Genomic DNA, 13,105 nt, shown 5'->3' on the forward strand with positions numbered 1-13,105 from the left:
GATCACAGGATCGCACATTATGAATTTATTTTTCAGGAATTCAAATATTTTGTATAATAGCACAGATATTGGACATCATCTTCTTAACTGAACTGCCACTCTCAACTGTATATTTCCATCTGAACTCCCTGTCAATCAAGGTTTAGACCAGTATAACACATTAACCATTTGTTGGCCATTATATCGGTCTGAGAACCTTGTTTGACAGGGGTTCTAGGATGCTGAAAGTGGCTGACATTATCTCAGGGATCTTTCCCACAAGCCTGTGTGTTCAACAAGTATGACTTCTACTGTAGACCAGCAGGAGGCCTGTATTGAGGGGCAAAAGCTCACTTAAGGCTTGTGACAAACCTAAGCTTGGACCACTGAATAATTTCCACAAACAGGGGGGGGAATGATTCTCAGTGATACCCCCATGTCACTGTAGACCTCTAACTGCCCTCCCCATGCTGTTCTGGGGGGGGGTCCCACATCCCCAGAGATAGCATGGAGAAATATTTTAGTTCACAGTGGGAGGGAGAGGTAAGGAAGTCCCCTCCATCAGTGGAAATGACTGGTGAGTCCAAGCCGTAGCTCTTTTACCAGGATGTTCCCATTTTATAACTCCCTTTTTAGCCTCTGTGGTAACACATCAGACCACAATGGACTAAAAAGCCAGCACCAAGAGACAATTTGTTCATTACCAATAAATGTTGCTAGTCAGTGCATAGTAAATTAGGGAGTGAGAAGAGAATAAACTACTTACTTGATATGTGTTGAATGCCTGTAGATCTTTGACCACCATCTCTTTGGCAGGGCTGCTGCTGTAACAACAGTGACTTGAAGCGTACTCAAGAAAAGCTTCCCGGGCTTCAGCTTCTGAAATGCAAGGAATGCTGTGGAAAGGGGCCAGGGAGAAAGAGAATAAACATACCAGATACTACAAAGCTCTATAGTAGAAAACTCTACTCTGAAGCCGTACCGCAAGTGCGAAATCACACTAGCCAACTGACATGGTGAAAATGTGTTGCAGCGTTACATGATGAGCTACTCACCTGGTGAACTGATTCTGGACATTTTTGCCCAAGGATACAATCTGTGGCTTACTCTAACTGCATCCTATAATTGCTCAGCATAACTTCACCAGCTCTGTGATGACATGGGTATATAAGAGCTGAACCAAAAGCACAGCCAACTCAGGCAGTCTATTATGGCTATTCATTGTGCACTTAAAATAGCCCTAAGCCAAGGGTCCCCAAACTTTTTGAGACTGTGCACACAGCCACAGAATGGCTGTCAAAAATGGCTGCTGCAGGAGGCAGAGCCAGCCACCAGATGGTATCCACAGCTTTCCTTCCATCACTGTGGTGGCAGCTGCTGCCAGAGCAATCCGTTTCAAAATCTTTACAGGCGATCACATCTCCAGTCACCAGTTAGAAGCCCTGCTGAGCAAATGCCCCATCGGGCACCACCCATTTTCTGAAAACACTTGGTAGATATGCCAGGAAAGGTGTCAGCTGGCACCATGACACCCACAGGGACCGCGTTGGGGGACCCTGCCCTAAGCATTGTGCCAGGAGCAGAGTGGACAGATCTCTGTCATCATGTTCGAAAACCTCTGAGAAAGGACACAAAACAAAGGAGGGATAGGGTGGGGGAAATCAGGGGTGAAAGGGACCAGTTTTTACACGACTGGTTCAATTCTGATGACATGGAATGGCCACTGCTGCCAGAGGAAGAGCCAAATGGCAGATTGTCTTCGCCAGGCCAGCGGAGGGGGCTTTGCTGCTTTCCCCTCTGCAGCCAAGAACCCCAGATGGAGACAGTCTGGAAAACGGTTCCAGTCAGGCCAATGTGGAAGACCTGTCTGTCTCATCCACTGGATGGCAACCAACATCTTCAGTCCATACCACCACCATACCAAGTTTAATCAAGTGAACTAGCTCCTAAATGCAGCTTAAAAAAATCAACAGATAGCCCTTTTGACATCCACTCTGCATGCTCTGGCTGAGGAATGGAGGTGGGATTCTGGTAGGGGGTGATTCAGTCATTAGGAATATAAAGGGGGGGGGTCTGTGACAGACATTTTGACTGCATACCATTTTGACCATGTGGTGGCTCGCCTGCCTGGTGTGACAGTCGCGGATGTCATACGGTGTCTGGATAGGTTGTGTAATGTATTGAAATGATTACATGAATCACCTCATAGGACTCCCATGTTAAGCTTCGAGCCAGACCAGGGCTCCTCTGAGCGAACTTCCTATTGGTCGCTTCGTAACAGCGACCAATCAGAACGATACCATTCCCTAGGAGGGAAAGACTCCCATTGGTCTTTATTCTAGCAATCTCATTGGTTGTTATTTGTAAATAGGCGTGGCTACATTAGCCCGGTTATGTTTAAAAGGAGCATAAGCTCCCACTGTTTTCTGTTCTGGTTTCTTACTGAGTTAGTGCTTGCTCGTTACTTCCAATAAAGCTGAATCACTTGCTGAATCACTGTACGAGTCCTTTGTTAGCGCGATCTAACAATTGGCGACGAGGATGGGATGTTAGAGCAGGTAGGCAGCCCTGCGGACATCCACACTTCGGACTCGGAAGAAAGCGGGCAGAGCACAGCAGCCGATCCGGCGGAGGCGCCACCAGCTCCGGTGCCCAAGTCTCCCCCGATGGCTGGAAGCCAGAAGTTCGAGTGCTTCGAACCCTCCTCAGAAGACTGGGACTCCTACCTGTCCAGGTTCGAGTTCCATCTGGAGACCCACGACATCACCGATGAGGCGAAGAAACGGGCATGCCTCCTGAGTTCCTGCGGGAAGGGGACCTTCGACATAGCCAGGTCGTTGGTGGCCCCAACTGATATAAAGACTGTCACCTACGCTGACATCACGGAGAAGCTTAAGGCTCACTATTCTCCACAACCGTCGGAGATCGCCTGCCGGCACGCTTTTTACAAGCGGAACCAGGCCGGAGGCGAGACCATCGCAGATTTCGTGGCGGCCCTTCGCAAAGCCGCACGGCCATGTAATTTCCACAACGTGGAGGAAGCCCTCAGAGACCGTCTCGTCTGCGGTCTCAAAGATGAAAGGCTGCAACAGAGGCTGTTCGCCCGCACCACCCTGACCTGGGCAGTGGCCTACGAAGAGGCCGTGGCCGCGGAAGCAGCGGAGAAGTCCACGAAGGAGGTCCGCCAGCGGGTGGCAGAGCCCAGTATACACGCTCAACGAGACAGCGAGGGCGAAGACGCGGATGATGACGTCAACGCGGTTCGAGGCAAGCGGACCCCAGCGAAGACTACCAACGTCAAGCCTTGCTCCGGTTGTGGCGGGAAACACCAGCGCGACTCCTGTTGGGCTCGTGATGTCGACTGCAGAGCGTGTGGGCGGCGTGGTCATCTGGCCAGAGTCTGCAGATCAGCAAAGAAGGATCCCTCAACTAACAACCGGTCAGCGCAGAGGGGCACTCCAGTCAGCACCCAAGGCAAGACCCGTTCCTCAGCATCGGAAGCAAGCTGCCAGTTGACGGCGACCTTGTCGAGCGCATCGGCCGTAAATCGCACCAGCAGCCAGGGCAAGATCACCGTGACTCCACTCCTCGACGGCCGACCCTGTACAATGGAGGTGGACTCAGGATCGTCCGTGACGGTGATTTCTGCCGCGTCCTGGCGCCAGTTGTTCCCGAACCGAAGCCGGCGGCGGCTCCAGCCTGCGGGAACCAGAGTGTCCGACTTCCAGGGCAACCGAATTCCCTTGGCCGGACGGGACTCTGTTACTGTTGAGTATAAGGGGAAATGTGTTAAACTGTCATTCCTGATTGCAGAGGGAGACCGGGTTAACCTGCTAGGGTTAGATTGGTTTGAGCCATTGGGCATTGGTATTTCTGGGATTAACAGGATGTCTGAAAATAAATGGGGCATGCTGTACGACCTGTTCCCTGATGTATTTGCCGAAGGGTTGGGGAGGTACAAGGGCCCCCCGGTTGCGTTTGACTTAGATCCGTCAGTCAAACCTATTAGGTTGAAGTATCGGAAAGTACCTGTGTCTCTCAAACATAAGGTGGAAAAAGAGATTGACAAACTAGTTGAGCAAGGGGTTTTAGAGCCAGTACCATACAGCAAATGGGAGACCCCGATCGTAACCCCTGTCAAATCAGATGGGTCCATACGACTATGCGCCGATTACAAATGTACGATTAACAAGGCGCTGCAGCAACATTCGTACCCGGTCCCGGTAATAAGCCACATTTTGGCTTCCCTGGGGGGTGGCAAGATTTTCGCCAAATTTGACCTGGCCCAGGCATACCAGCAGTTGCCTGTCACCCCGGAGGCTGCCGAGGCCCAAACAATTGTAACCCACCAAGGGGCTTTTAAAGTGAACAGGCTGCAATTCGGGGTCAACGTAGCACCTGGGATTTTTCAGGGCCTCATGGAACGTCTACTAAGGGGGGTACCTGGCACAGTGCCCTATTTTGACGACGTGCTGATTGCGGGCGGGTCTGAACAGGAACTACTGGACCGGGTTAAAGAGGTCCTCAGGCGTTTTCAAAATGCCGGTCTCAGAGTTAAGCGCTCAAAATGCACGCTCGGGGTGGAAAGTGTGGACTTCCTGGGGTTTCGCATTGACGCAGAGGGAGTCCACCCCACGGATGAGAAGGTATCTGCAATCCAAAACGCCCCCAGGCCGGTGAGTAAGAAGGAGCTCCAATCCTTTTTAGGACTCCTGAATTTTTATCATGCGTTTTTACCGCATAAGGCATCAGTGGCGGCCCCTTTGCACGCGCTTTTGCACAAGGAGGCAAAATGGAAGTGGGGGCAGGCCGAGGAAAAGGCTTTTGTGGGAGTCAAGGAGCTGCTGACATCTAATGCCGTACTCACGCATTATGATGAACACAAGCTCCTGGTGTTAGCTGCTGACGCTTCACCTTTTGGAGTAGGCGCAGTTTTAAGCCATCTGATGCCTGATGGGAGCGAAGCGCCTATCGCTTTTTATTCTAGATCACTATCTGCGGCAGAGCGGAACTATGCCCAGATAGACAAGGAGGGTCTGGCGTTGGTAGCGGCTGTCAAAAAGTTCCATGATTTTATTTTTGGCAGACGATTTTTGCTGGTCACTGACCACAAGCCGCTACTGGGGATTTTTGCGCCCGATAAGCAATTGCCAAACATCATGTCCCCACGCATGCTTAGATGGGCGATATTTTTGCAGGCTTATGATTTTGACTTAGAGCACCGGCCTGGGAAAGCGATTGGGCATGCGGATGCCCTCAGCCGGTGCCCGGTGCCGGACATTGGCGCAGACCCTGCCCCCGCCTGTGAGGTCTTGGCAATTGAGGAGCTTCCTCGACCCCCGGTATCATCCAGGGACATTGCAGCACACACGGCCAAGGATAGCGTGCTGTCCCGAGTATTAAACTGGGTTTGGAGGGGGTGGCCGGTTGGAAGCGTTGAACCGGAGTTCGGCCCTTACAAAAGCCGTCAAAATGAACTATCCATTTCTAAGGGCTGTGTATTATGGGGGAACAGGGTGGTGGTTCCTGACAAACTCAGGACGAGAGTGTTAGAGTCGCTGCACGAGGGTCACCCCGGTATGGTACACACCAAAGCGTTGGCCAGAGGGTATGTCTGGTGGCCGGGGCTGGACAAAGAGATCGAAGAATGGGTACGAGGGTGTCCCAAATGCCAGCAAGTCAGACCCGATCCCCCACAAGCTACACCCCAAGGCTGGGAGTCATCTGGTAAACCCTGGGCCAGATTGCATATAGATTTTGCTGGCCCTCTCCAAGGGCAAATGTTCCTAATTGTGGTGGACGCTATGTCCAAATGGCTGGAGGTCGTGCATATGAAATCGACCACATCACTTGCTGTGATCCATGCGCTCCGCCGACTTTTTGCCACCCACGGGTTGCCTGACGTCATCGTCAGTGACAACGGGCCTCAATTTGTGTCTGAGGAATTTAGGCTCTTCCTCACGAGTAATGGCATACGCCAAATGACTTCGGCCCCTTTCCATCCGGCATCTAATGGCCAAGCCGAACGGATGGTCAGGACGGCCAAAGAGGCCCTGGGTAAAATGGACGAAGGGGACTGGAGCCAGAGGCTGGGCTCCTTTCTTTTGCTGCAGCACACCACCCCCTGTAGTGCTACAGGCCGTAGTCCGGCCGAATTGTTAATGGGGCGGAGACTCACGACCCGTTTGAACCGAATGCACCCAGACCTCACTGAAGAGCAATCCGAGCGTACCACGGCGCAACCGAAGGTGCGCATGTTTGAAAAAGGGGACAAGGTTTTCGCACGAAATTATGCAAACGGGCACTTATGGCTTCCTGGGGTTATATCCGACTCTGTGGGTACTCGAATGTATGTGGTGCAGTTAGCTGACGGTCGAATATGGCGGCGCCACATAGATCAGTTAAGGAGACGTTGGGCTAGGGACAGCGCTGACTCTCCGACGGCTGAATCCCCTGATGTCGAGTGGACACCCCCAGAGCAGGCGGTGAGTACCGAAAGGCCCGGTACTGTCCCCGAGTCAGGGCAGAACCCTGTGTGCGGGGCTGAAATCCCAGTCGAGTCTGTGCCTGATCCAGGCTGTAGTGAACCCCACTCTGACCCACAACCTTGTCTGCCCGTGGAGCCTGCACCGCTCCGTAGGTCCCAGCGTTCGCGGCAAATGCCGACTTATCTGAAGGACTATGAGTGTAAATACTGTTGGAATAACTGATGTACAAAGGTTGATTGCATGTTTGTAAATAATAAAACATTTGGGATGATGGCTTAACTTAGGGGGGAGGAATTGTAATGTATTGAAATGATTACATGAATCACCTCATAGGACTCCCATGTTAAGCTTCGAGCCAGACCAGGGCTCCTCTGAGCGAACTTCCTATTGGTCGCTTCGTAACAGCGACCAATCAGAACGATACCATTCCCTAGGAGGGAAAGACTCCCATTGGTCTTTATTCTAGCAATCTCATTGGTTGTTATTTGTAAATAGGCGTGGCTACATTAGCCCGGTTATGTTTAAAAGGAGCATAAGCTCCCACTGTTTTCTGTTCTGGTTTCTTACTGAGTTAGTGCTTGCTCGTTACTTCCAATAAAGCTGAATCACTTGCTGAATCACTGTACGAGTCCTTTGTTAGCGCGATCTAACAGGTTGACAGGTAGCGCTGGGGAGGAGTCAGCAGTCATGGTGCCCCTTGGCACCAATGACATTGGGAAATGTAGCCATGTGGTCCTGGAAGAAAAATTTAGGTTACTAGGCAGAAAGATAAAAGCCAGAACCTCAAAGGTAGCATTCTCAGAAGTACTGCCAGTTCCATGCACAGGGCTAGCCAGACTGGCACAGATCAGGGGTTTCAATGTGTCAATGAGAAAGTGGCACCAGGGAGAAGGGTTTAGATTTGTTAGGTAGGCACTGGGGAAATTTCTGGGACAAGCCAAACCTGAACAAAACAGAGTGGCTTCACTTGAACCAAAAGGGAACCAGGCTGCTGGCGACTAATATCAAAAAGGTGGCAGAGCAACTTTTAAACTAATCTCAGGGGGTGGGGGAGCCGACAAGGGCTGGGGAACCTCCGGTTGAGGACAAATCACTCCAAAGGGATGACTGAGTAAGCATTCAAGGGAATACTGATATGAGCATAAGAGAACTTGGGAGTGAGGGTAGGATGGCAACTGAGGGCCATATGTGGAGACTAAGGGGTGACGGAAACACATTATAGGCGTCTATATGCCAATGCTAGAAGTCTCCAAACCAAGATGGGGGAGTTGGAGTGCTTGGCATCCAATGACAATTTAGGTATAGTAGGTATCCCAGAAACATGGTGCAATGGGGAAAATCTATGGGATACAGTCATTCCTGGGTATAAGCTCTATGGGCAGGACAGCGAGGGATGGGTTGGGAGAGGTGTCACATTGTACATCAAAGAGGGCATAGAATCAAATAAGTTAGAAAGCATCAGGGGAATTAACTCCCCCAAAGAAGTGATATGGGTAAAAATATTGGGCCCTAAGGGTTACTTAATGGTGTGAGTGTACTATTGCCCACCTGATCAAACCCTTGAGATGGAGGAGGAAATAAGGGAGGTGACTAAAGCAGATAATGGTTGGCCGCTCTGTGAAACAGAAGGCTGGACTAGATGGACCGCAGCTGGTCTGATCAAGCAGGCTCTGCTTATATTCTTATGTTCTTAGGGCTGCAGGTACTGACTGTACTGAAATTAACAAAAAAAAGCCCCCCCCCCCCCAATCCCATGTTTGGCCATTTACTATAGAAATAAATCAACATTAGTGCAACACTTTAAAAAAATGCAAATGCTGCTTGGGAAATAAGTGGCAGTTCAGAAAAAAAAAGTAAGTGGTTAGGAAAAGGGGTGGGGAAATGTTTTATGTGGGCAGAACCGTGCAGCAAACATTACAAAGTCCACAAAACCTGCTTCACGTGCATTATTTCTTCTGTAAACATCAGTACAAAGGTGCTCTGGAAAAAAAAAACCCTGGAAAAATTCAGAAAAACATTGGAAGAGCAAAAACCAGCAACAGATACTGTGTGTATGGAAGGGGGGGAGATCGTTACGAGGCTGAGCGGCAGCAATCTGTGCAGAAGGAAGTAGCAGACAACTTCCTTCCTCTCTCTGAGTGTGTAACTGTACTTTCTATATTACCGTAGTTTTATTTCTCACAGCACAGGGAATGAGAATTACTGAAATATACATTTTCTACTCTTAATTTTGCAAGTTTGTTTCAATATCAATTTAATATCAGTTCTTGCAGTACACTTACTTGCCTTCCCCTTTCCGTCTGTTTATTAAATTTATTTTATTATTTTATGTATATGATTTTATTATATATTGTATATGATTATTTTATGTATATGATTTTGGGATAAAAAGGAACAGAAGCACATTCTCTCTTTTTTCATTTTTTGTGTGTGTGTGAAAAAGAAACAGAAAGAAGAAACCCGAAACCACAAACTTGGGGACAATCTACTTGTTCCGCAATCCTCGTTATGTTTGATTAGAGAAGGAGATCTACCCATGGGAAATTCTTTCATAATGTTAAAATGAAATGTTTTTTTAAAATACTTCCTAGGAACACAAAAATCAAAATGGTATGGACAGGTGTTTCAAAACTTAGGAAGTGTTGCTGTGAATATTTGGCCAGCATCTTCTCCCACTGTATTGAATCCTCAGATCATTCAATATCACTATTGTAAAAACCAGTTTGTGAATCAGCGATGGCGGTCATTCTCCCCGGACCTCGGGGGATCGACTCGCACACCAGCGGTATGGAGGGGTGCTACCTCAAGTAGCACTCACGCAGAGCCTTTGTGATAGGCTCCAGGCCATAGGGCTTTTGAGGGGCAGCCTCTTCGACAGCTAAATGCCGGAGAATTGAGGTTTTCCTCCGCCCTGATGGTCCTGCTGCTGTGTGGCCCTCGGGCACAAGCTGATTCGAGTGGGACAAGCGCTGGAGATCGCGCGGAATATCGATTACTGTGAGCGAGGTCAGAGAAATGACCGACAATGAACATGAGTTCAAAATAAGCGGAATATTTTAAAAGCGAACTACCCCCCCCATGGGAAAAGTGGAGCACAAAGAGAGATGCCTCTTATGCGAACAGACAGATAAGTGTCATGAAGGGGGCAGGGGGGGAAAACAAGCAGCGATTTTGTTTTGAGAGACTTACTTGAGCGCTGACATCGAGGTGACTTTTTTTGAGTCCGTGAGAAGCGGTTTGGAATGGTAAACAATCATATAAAATGGCGGCCTCGCAAAGAAAGTTTAAAGCGAAACCAGTGGGTAGTCAGAGCCCAAAACTGGAAGAGAAAGCAGACATCACGAAAACGTTAGCAGATATGCTCAAGCCGGTGATGGAGCAACTCAATGGTATTAACCAGCAACTGACTTCACTGAATCAAAACTTTGCATCCCAGCAGCTCCAGCTGGCAGAAACGGCGAAGAAAGTGGAGCATACGACTGAGAGAATTAAAGAGATAGACACCACAAACAAGAAAATGAAGAAAAGAATGGGGGAAGTTGAAGCAAAACAAAACTTCCAAGAAAGCCATTTGTTACAGCTACAAATGGAAAAAGCCAACATGATTCTCAGATTCCAGGGAGTTCCTGAATCGGCGAAAGAGGATCTGAGGAAGTTGCTCAGCGAGATCATTGCTCCAGCAATAGGCTCAACAGGGGATGAAGTAGTAAAAGAGATGGAAACTGCTTATAGGGCATACTCCAATTATATTTTAAAAAATAGCCTGCCTGGAGAAATTGTGGTCAGATTCTCAAGACGTTGTCCGCTAAAAGGAACTATTTGTAACTTGGGAGCTATTCTTAGCCATTCGGAATGTGTCAACTTCGTAAATATTGGATTACTTTGTGAAAGAATTACAACAAAACAGAATTTTGATAAAGATTGCCTCGAAACGAACATTGAAACTCGAGGAAGTTCGTAAGCACTTCAGTGACTTGATGTCCTGACCTGCTGAAAAAAGAAATTCTGGATTAAAACAACATGGAAATGCCAATACATTATTGTCCTCATTCTGTGAATGTTTGAACTATTGCAGCAATTTTTTGTAAATTGATAGATTCTCAAGAAGACAGACCAGAGATGCTATTTTAAAAGCGACCTCAGCAACTCCACAGAAAATGGGGAATATAAACATTAAAACTTTAAAAGATATTCCATTTGAAATTCACCAAAAGAGGAAAAGCTATAAGGACTTAATTTCTTTTCTTCAAACCAATGGAATTTCATACAGGTGGGCGATCCCAGAGGGTGTCATCTTTAAAATCAACAACAAAAGAGAAAAGATTGACTCCATTTTTAAAGCCAAAGAATTTTTGAGACACCAGTTGGGATTGGACACAGAATCCAAAGATGAAGAATCGAAATCAAGTGACTCCGCTACCTCTGGAACGGATGAGGACTCTGCTGTAGAAACGGGTGCAGGCGCAACGAAAGTTACATATGATTTCAGAGACAGAAAACCGAAGTAAAGGCAGAAGGACTCTGAAAATTGCCTTTTGAAGCAAATAACAAGAAGATGCTCAGAAAGTTCTCTCACAACAACTAACATACTAACATTGAAGCCGAGACAAACAAGAACTCTACAAGTATATTGTTGTACTAACACTTTTATTGATAACACTTAGATTAAGACGGATATAATCTCCTCGTCTTGGGTTTTCAGTGTAGTGTGGTTATCTGTCCCTTATCCTTAGATGTAATCCCCTTCCCTTATATTTTCTTTGTAGTTTTGAAGTCTTATAAAATAATAAAAAATATCCCTCCGGGGATCACTATTGTAATACTTCCACAGTATCCAGTACTGAAGTGAGGCTGTTTTGACACTGAGGGAGGACTCCCAGATCCTAGTCTGAAGCTGTAATTCCTACACCGCACTGGCTTTCATGGGGTAACTACTAGGTTAGGCTGAGAGTATGTGACTGGCCCAAAGTTACCTAGGGAGCTTCCCTAGCAAACTGATGATTTGAACCTTGGTCTGGGGTGAGTCATGCAAATTGGATGGTAGCAAGTTGCCTGGTGATTGCCAAAACAGCCTCAGAAAAGACCCTGAGGGAGGACTTGTCAAGGCTGGTCCCAGCAGCAACCATCAGACAACTTTCTACCACAGAATCTGCATGACTCATCCCAGCCCTACGTATCCTACAATCTAATATTCACCATAAAGGAGGGAACAAAGGGCAGAATGGTGAGGATATACCTGGAAGAATGTGTACTTGATTTGATTTAGGTGGGTAGGTAGCCCTGTTGGTCTTAAAGGTGCCATTGGACTCAAAGTTTGTTCTGTTAATTTGATTTGCTACATACAGTATCTGTTGCTTAGGGCTCTTTAGCTTGAAGAAACAATGACTGAGGGGTGACATGATTGAGGTTTATAAGATTATGCATGGGATAGAGCAGGTAGAGAAAGAGGTACTTTTCGCCCTTTCTCACAATACAAGAACTCGTGGGCACTCCATGAAATTGCTGAGCGGTCAGGTTAGAACGGATAAAAGGAAGTCCTTCTTCACCCAAAGAGTGATTAACACATGGAATTCACTGCCACAGGAGGTGGCGGCGGCTACAAGCATGGACGGCTTCAAAAGGGAATTAGATAAGCATATGGAGCAGAGGTCCCTCAGTGGCTATTAGCCACAAGGTGTAGATAGGGGCTCTGGGGCAAGTGATGCTCTGTCATCTTGGTGCTTGGGGGGGGGGGGTCAACAGTGAGAAGGCTTCTAATGTCCTGGCCCCACTGGTGGACCTCCTGATGGCACCTGGTATTTTTTGGGCACTGTGTGACACAGAGTGTTGGACTGGATGGGCCATTGGCCTGATCCAACACTGGCATCTCTTATGTTCTTATGTAAAGATTCAACAGTCCCCAGTGTCACTTTTGTCACTCGTTTTTTCCTATTGCTTTGGTTCCCCCTCCCCCCTTTCCCACATGTGTTTTACTCCCTCTGGGACTACTGGAGAGAGCAAAACACATTGGGGGGGGGGGAACCCTGAAGCTGTAAAAAAAAAGTGACAGTGCAGAACTGGCCTGCAACAACTGGCAGAAAGATTCAGCCCAACTGTTGCCAGATGCACAATAAATTCTGCTCCCAAGCGCCCTCCCCCCTTCACTCTGCATTTCGTTGCCAGATTGACAAGGAGGAAGGTCGGCGTTCCGAGAAGTTGTGGGTTTCTTTCTGAGGACTCCGCCCGCGTAGGCCGCAGTGCTCGGAAACTGGGCGGGGGAGGGGACAGGACCGAGCTCAGCGGGCGCCGTTGCTGGTAGTCTCTGTAGAGTTGGAGAAAAGCCGCGGCAGAGAGCAGCAGCATGGCGCTGAGGTGAGAAAGGCTTTCTCTTCAGAGCTCCGCCGTGGGGTGGGGTGGGGAAGCAAACTGAAGCTGCCCGCGGGGTGTCGGTGCGGGCCGCGCGTTTCAGTCGTAACTCGCCCCAAGCCGAGCCGCGTTTATCTGCCTGTGTCCCCCGAAGCAGCACTCGCGTCCGAAGGGAGTCCTCTTGAGGTAGTTTTCTTCTCGGGAATGGCTTAGCACTTTACGCCCGGTGTGGCTGGACTAGTGGGAAACGGCTAGGACTTCCAGTGGTGTTTTTTTCTCTGGGTGGGGGGGGG

At 48.5% G+C, this 13,105-nt stretch overlaps 1 long non-coding RNA gene across 2 annotated transcripts in view; it reads left to right on the forward strand.

The window, feature by feature from the left end:
- Positions 1–12,691: 12,691 nt before the first annotated feature.
- LOC107119356 overlaps positions 12,692–13,105 on the forward strand; it is an 8,781-nt gene continuing 8,367 nt past the window's right edge. For both annotated transcript variants that reach the window (XR_001482797.1, XR_001482796.1), the window contains exon 1: positions 12,692–12,818. This is a non-coding gene — a long non-coding RNA (uncharacterized LOC107119356). The remainder of the gene's footprint in view (positions 12,819–13,105) is intronic.

This window comes from Gekko japonicus, unplaced genomic scaffold (assembly GCF_001447785.1).
Source record: "Gekko japonicus isolate JY-2015 unplaced genomic scaffold, Gekko_japonicus_V1.1 scaffold5873, whole genome shotgun sequence".
NCBI lineage: Eukaryota > Metazoa > Chordata > Lepidosauria > Squamata > Gekkonidae > Gekko > Gekko japonicus.